Raw genomic sequence first — 7,620 nt, forward strand, 5'->3', positions numbered from 1 at the left:
TGCAGGGGTTTTTTTCCTTTCAAATTGTGAGGGTCTTTTTTATTTTATTTTTTTTTAAGTGAGGATCTTTTTAAACCTTCAGTGTGAGAAGGATTCTGGTTACAGATATTCCTAAAGAAAATGAGAAATAGGAAAACAGGTTCTTCCGGTGTGTAACATGATTTATTTCAAGTAATAGGTTTTTATTCTTGGAAAATTTATATGTGAAACCTAAACAGTACTGACAAGTATTTTTAGTGGAATATAAATCATTACCTTCTTAGGGAACACTTTCAGCATTTTTTTTTTTAATCACATATACATTCAAGTGGAGGTAGTACTGTACACTTCTGGAAGAACAAAACCAAGCCAAGAAAAGAAAAAAGGTGAATGCTAGGTAATCGAGAACCAAGTCAATTTATTTAGTATTTGAGAGCACTACTATATGGGGTATCTTCTTTATTCAGTTGGTTGGTAAGCTGTGTTTGTGTGTGTGTTTGTGTGCGTGTTAACCATGGCTAAAAAGGTTTTTTACACATCTCTTCCCCCAAAACCTTAGAACCTGACCCTGCTTCATTTCGTAAAAATGCATATGAGGCCAAAACATTTTTAACTCTTCAGTAGTAGTATCAAATGATTAGTGAATTTGCAAGGTCTTGGGATGTTCTCAACTGCTGAAGATACTTTTTTAAGCATAATGATAAATTTTTTGTCTCCTTGACATTTTATTGCATAATGGTATTAGCACTGTGACTTACCTCTGTGTAAGCATTAAGAAATGGCCACCTTAAATAAACATAAAAACAAAGAAATGCCCACCTTCTGGGATTAAAGTTAATACATAAGAAAAGTTCCTCTTTAGCACAGAACCTATCATACTGAAGGCACTACAAGATTCCTCCAAAAGGAGAAACCTGGCAAAGAAACTGGCATAAAGGGCAAAGACAGTACTTGTTTCTTTTAATATTCTAGCTACAGTTACACTCTAGTGTGTGAACAGCAACAAGTTATTTGAGGGCTTTCCCACTAGGGGGCAATGGTTAAGCCCTGAACAGGTATTTTTAAGAATACATCAACAGGAGAATTCTATGCCTGAACTGTAAGACCTTAATTATTAAAAACTAAGTTGGGAGCCAAATAAAGGGAAAGTCCAAAGCGTATTTGTGTCCAGATAAAACCAGTATTCAACATGAATACTAGGAGTGCTCAATTGAGGGCCCAGTGATAGAGGGGGGATCCCTCATGTCGGTCAACGATGTCTGTCATGGTCGTATCTTCCTGGGGAAGCAACCAAAAGGAAATTAGAAGAAGAGTTTTGAGCTGTCAATCATAGCCTATACAGTCTGCCCACCTTTTGCAAAACCGAATCCTTACGTGCCACACTCGCTTTCTTTTACAAGGAAACCGGGAATTACATGTTGGTTTATGTCGAACTTTATGTGGAGTTAACTTTGGGACACCATTTCCTTTTACTGTATCTTGAATACATGTTTTTCAGGAAGTACAAAAAGGAAAAGTACCCCACCAGTAATCTCATCATGCAGAGAAAACGTTTGTCTTTTTCACCGAAAATGGAATTCTGTATAGTTCTATGTCCTATTTCTCCACTTACCGTTGTGTTTTGAGCAGTTTCCCAGATCAGAATACTCTTTAAGCAAGATTTCCCTGTCTGCATAGCCTCACATTGGTGGATGATCCGCTATTTATTTCATCAGTCCCTGTTGTGAGGGCTGATTTTTGTTTTCATTTTGCAAATAGAAGTACCTTAGTGTAAGATTTTTAAGGATACATTTCTAGAAGTATAGTTTCTGTATTAAAGGGTATGGATATATTTAAGATTTGATAGATTTTGTCAGATTTCCTTCCAAAACTGGAAGTTCCGTAACAACTCTATGGGATTACCCATATTGTCACATTCTCACTAATGGACAAAAATCCTATGTTTTATCTTTAATTTGAAAAAGTCAAAAGTGGTAAACCAATTTGTGTTTTTGTATTTCTAGCCAGGTACTAATTGCTATAATCTTGATACAAGACATATGTTCTGTAAATATTTTCTCCCAGTCTGAGCTTGTCTTGTCTTTTCTTCTCTTGACAGAGCTCTTCGAAGAGCAGCAGTTCTTAATTTTCATAAAGTCCACTTGAGAACTTTTTCTTTAATGGATTATGCTTTTGGTGTCCTATCTAAGAAACCTGCCTAACTTAAGGTGACAAAGATTTTTTATTTTTTAGGACTTCAGTAGTTTTCAGTTTTTATATTTAGGTCTGGGATCCATTTGAGTTACTTTTTACATATTGTACATATAAAAATTACATATCCACCACAGATCAAAGTTTTTCTTTGCACCTTTGTCGAAAATCAGCTGACACAGTGTTAGTCTATTTCTAAACTGTTCCATTAGTTCATACGTGTGCTTTCGCCCATACTACATTGCCTTGGTTGCTATAGCTTCCCATAAGCCAGTAAATCAACTTTATTCTTTTTAAAAAACGTTTTGCAATTTTGGTTTCTTTACCTTTTCTTTATACATTTTAGAGTCAGCCTCTTGGCTTTGATGATAATTGTACTGAATGCATAGACCGGTTCAGGGAGAGTGGACATTTTAGTATTTGTCCTCCAAACCATGAATGCAGCATATCGCTCTGTTTTATGTGGGTCGTGGACTTCTTTTATCAGTGTTTTTAGTTTTTAGTATACAGATCTTGCACATATATTGTTCCTAGTTCATGTTTTTTGTGTGTATACGTACAAAATTTTCAATTTCTAATTGTTCATTGTGAATATCTAGAAATACAATTGATTTTTGTATATTGACCTTGTATCCCGATAACTTAACCAAATCCACTTATGTAGATTTTTAGAAGTTTTCTATTCAGTCATGTTGTCTGCAGCTTATTTATAATAAATGTTTTCTTTCTTTACAGTCTTTCTAATTTTCCTTTCAAATGCCTTTTATTTCTTTTCCATGCCCTGCTGGACTGGTTAGACCTTTCAGGTGATGGTGAAAGCAGTGGTGAGGTCAGACACATCCTTGCCTTGTCACCAGTCCTGGGAGGCGAGCATTCAGTCTTCCACCATTAAGTAGGTTAATTGTAGGATTTTTGTAAATGGCCTTTTTTAGGCTGAAGAAATTCCCTTTTATTCCTGATTTTCTGAGACTTGTTAATCATGAATGGATGTTGGGTTTCCTCCGATGTTTTTTCTGCATCTATTGAAACGATCATGTCTTTTTTTTTCTTCATAATGTTGGTGTGTGAATCATATCCATTTTCCTTTGTAGGACCAACCTTGAATTTCCAGAATATTGTTTAGATTCCTTTGCTAGTATTTTGTTGAGTATTTTTGCATCAATGTTCATAAGGGATACTGATCTGTAGTTTCCCTTCCTTTTAATGGCATTGTCCAGTCAGTGTAATTTTGCCCTCATCAAATGAGTTATGGAAGAATGTGGGTAGAATTCATATAATTTCTTCCCTAAATGTTGGATAGTATTCACCAATAATGCCATTTGGGCCTCTTTATTGGAAGATTTTTATCTGAACTCAGTTCTTTAAATGGAATTATGCAGACTACTTCTTGAGTTTTGGCAGTTTGACTTTCAAGGAAATTGTCCATTTCATCTAAGTTATCAAATTTATGAGCATAGTTATTCATAACATTCTGTTTTGTCTTACTCTGCTCAGGCTACTATAACAAAATACCATAGACTGTGTTTTCTCTTACTTTCTTTTCCTCCCCCTCCCCCTTCTCCTCCTCCCTCTTCTCAAACTGTCTCTCGCTCCCCTTCTCCTTCTTCTTGTTCTTCTTCTTTTGTATTCCAACCAAAGAGTTTATTTCATTAATGGATAGAAAGTCCTTCCCTTCATTTATGGTTAGAAAATGAGAAAAAGCTCTTTAATCATTTTTTACACTTCATGCTTTTTATCATGATTCATTGTATTTCTTCACTGCATTTTCATTTTATTAATGATGACATATGAGAGCTATTAATTTCACTATATTTTAAATTTAGCCATTAACTAGAACATTTAGTAATTGCACTTTGTATGTCAGTTGATACTTTGGTGTTTTGTGTAATTATATTGTCTACACATAATTTCATTTATTTTCCAGTATTGAATCTCTTATTTCCAAATCTCTGACTTTTCTGCTTTAATAGCAGTAACTTTCAAAGTAATGCTAAATAAAAAACAGATACGAAGTTGTTTGTTTTATTCATGACTGCATGGGGAATACCTTTGGTGTTTGTTGTTAAGTATAATGTGGGCTGTTGACTGAGATACTCTTTATCACGTTAAGAAGAAAAATCTCCCTGGTTCTATTTTCACTAAGATTTTTTTTCTTTTTATCAAATGTAACAATATCAAATGCTGTGGCTGTCTATTGAGTTTATTTTTATTCCCTTTGAAACTACTAAATTGATGAATAATATTTTTGGAATTTTACCTCTGTCTACTAGATGACATTGATCTTTAGTTCTTGTGTATAGCTGTTTTTGTCAGGAGTGGGCCAGCTTCATAAAATTAAATGAGGTGGTCTCATCTTTCTCAATGCTTTAGCATGGTTTTGCTTCTTTTACTCAGATGTACTCTCGGTAATCCCAGCGGAGTGGGGGTGGGGTGGCACAGAGGTAAGGTGATATTTATTTCTGTGGTGGTCACTCTCTTCTCCAGAAGATCCTTCTTATTTTAATTCTGAACTCCATCAAGGTTATAATAGTTAAAATTATTATAGGTAAAGAATCCACTCCAAATTACCAATAATATGTCCTATTAGCATAATCTTGACCTATACATCAATAAAGAAGTACTTTATTGCTTAAAGGGACCTCAAACCTCATTAAGCCAAGCTCCTCAGTTGAAAAATGGCAAAACATAAAACTGTTTCATCAAGAGTCACATAGCTGTGAGTCACTCTACAAAGAGAACTATAACATATGTCCCTTGTGGGAATTGAAATGTACTGTTACTTTATTATTCTCTGAATCACGCAGCAAAGTCAGCAGAATGAAGCACCAAAATTTGAACTTTCACTAGTGACATTTTGCTTCTTCCCAGTATCTTTGAAAATGTTAATCTATTGGCCCCAATCTAGATCAAACCCTTGCTGCCCAGCAGTTTCTTCAATAATGCCAGAAGGGATCCAGATTGATCAGCTTGTATAGTTGTTATCTTAAATAGCAAAGAACAGGTGGTTAGGATGTGATGGAATGCCACACTAGGAACCCTGCCACTCTAAGAAAATATAAAGTTCTTTCTCTCCTCCTCTTACCCTTTCTTCACTCTCTCCCCTCGTGGCCAAGTGCTGACGGATCTCGTGGACAAGTTTATTCCACTACATCTACTTAACTTCCCTTTCTTCTGTGACCATTTGAGCTTGTACCTCTCCTGCTTTGGAATTAGGACACAATTATTTGTAATTGCGTATGATATTAAGGAGTCAACACTCAATATAATAATAAAATATTTTGCAGAGTATATCCTGGTTTACGTAGTCCTCTTATAAACTTTCATTTGATCCCAACTACATTTCTGAAATGGTGAAAGAGTGTTACTCTCCCCATTTGACCCTTGAAAACAGGACTCAGAGGATGTGACTTGTGCAAAATCTTACCACTTGGTGGGTGTCTGGGTGGCTTGGTCGTTAGGTGTCTGCCTTCGGCTCAGGTCATGATCTCAGGGTCCCAAGGTCGAGTCCCACATCAGGCTCCCTGCTCGGCGGGAAGCCTGCTTCTCCCTCTCCCACTCCCCCTGCTTGTGTTCCTGCTCTCTCTCTCTCTCTCTCTCTCTCTCTGTCAAATAAATAAAATCTTTAAAAAAAAAAAACAAAAACTCACCACTTGGTAAAAGCTTGGGCTCAAACCCAGTTTTTCTTACTCTTGTTCCCATGTGTCCTTTTGTACAATATTAAACACACTGCCTCTTTGTTATTAAAGGCACTTTTTATTTTTAATTTTGTTTCTATTTTATAATGGAGGATGATGATGATAGTTTCACTGCACTAAAGATTTTACATAAATTAACTCATCTAATTTTCATAAAAGTGACTTGCCTAGAGCCACACAACTAGTAAATAGTAGAGCCAAGGTTTCAACCTAGTTGGGCCATCTCCAGAGCCCACAGGCTTTTTTTTTTTTTTAAAGATTTACTTATTTATTTTAGAGAGAGAGCATGAGCAGGAAGAGCAGAGCGAGAAGCTCAGGGCTCCATGCAGGGCTCAGTCCCATGACCCCAACCAAACCAAGAGTCCGATGCTCAACAACTGGGCTACCCAGGCGCCCCTCCAGAACCCATAGTCTTAACCACTATGTTAGATTGCCAGAAAAAAAAATAAAGTTCATCCATAATGCCACCACGCAGGGGTCATTCGTTTTGCTTTCATGTGTACAAAAACTGGAGTTCTACTCACACTGTTTTACAAACGATTTTCACATTATGGCCCATATTTTCCCACGACTGAGAAACATTTTCATTTTTAATGGCAGCATTACAAAGATTCACCGTGGTATATTAAATTGACTTCCTGTTGGCCACATCTAGATTTTTTTCTAACTTTTTGTTGTTGTTGCAAGTAATTTTGCAATGGCTATCCATATACAGACATCTAGTACTCTTTATTTTGTTAGACTAATTTCCTGAAAATGAAAGTTCTAGATCAATCAGCTACATTTTAAATCTGGATACAGTGTTATAACTGTCCACCAAAAAGGTTGTAGACAAAGCTTTGTTAGAAAGTGAAACAAGCAGGAAGAAAGAAAGAAAGAAAAGAGGGCGCCTGGGTGGCTCAGTCGTTAAGCGTCTGCCTTCGGCTCAGGTCATGATCCCAGGGTCCTGGGATCGAGCCCCACATCGGGATCCCTGCTTGGCGGGAAGCCTGCTTCTCCCTCTCCCACTCCCCCTGCTTGTGTTCCCTCTCTCGCTGTGTCTCTCTCTGTCAAATACATAAATAAAATCTTTAAAAAAAAAAAAAAAAAGAAAAGAAAAAAAAAAAGAAAGAAAAGAAGAAAGGACAGGACAGGAAAGGAGGAAGGAAGGAAGGAGAAGAAAGAAAAGAAAAGAAAAGAAAGAAGAAAAAGCAAGCAAGCAAGCAAGCAAGCAAGCAAGCAAGCTAAGGTCCTAATTTAGATATCAGTGTGACAGGTGCCAAAGCAGTGGATCAAAATGTCCATGTCCTTACTGATTTATATTAAATTTGGCCCTTATTTTTCCAAGGGCAATAAAATTGCAAGGTTCTAGAACTGGATGAAATTTCAGATATCAAGGTAAAACATTTTCTGCACAATATAATTGTGGTTCTTTCTCTTGACAGGAAATTTGAAAGAGATCATTCCTTGGATTAATGCACAGGCAGCGAGCAGGTTGTTTTTTTGTTTTTTGTTTGTTTTCGTTCTTTTGTGTGTGTGTGTGGATTTTTTTTTTTTTTTGAGCATTTGAAAGGAAACAAATTCTTTCCTACAAGAGAAGTGCTAAATCATTGAGCCTCATAGATTGAACTTTGCATAAGCCCCTGAATAGAAAGTAGGAACTCTGATAGTGAGAGATTCTGCAGGAAGTGTGCATGGCAGCGCAGATGGCGTAGGGTAACTCAACATGGGGCCAGGTTGGATCTCTGGAAATCTGGGTAAAGAAGAATCTGGCCCA

Source organism: Leptonychotes weddellii, chromosome 2 (assembly GCF_054177405.1).
Source record: "Leptonychotes weddellii isolate Sample4059 chromosome 2, ASM5417740v2, whole genome shotgun sequence".
Taxonomy (NCBI): Eukaryota; Metazoa; Chordata; class Mammalia; order Carnivora; family Phocidae; genus Leptonychotes; species Leptonychotes weddellii.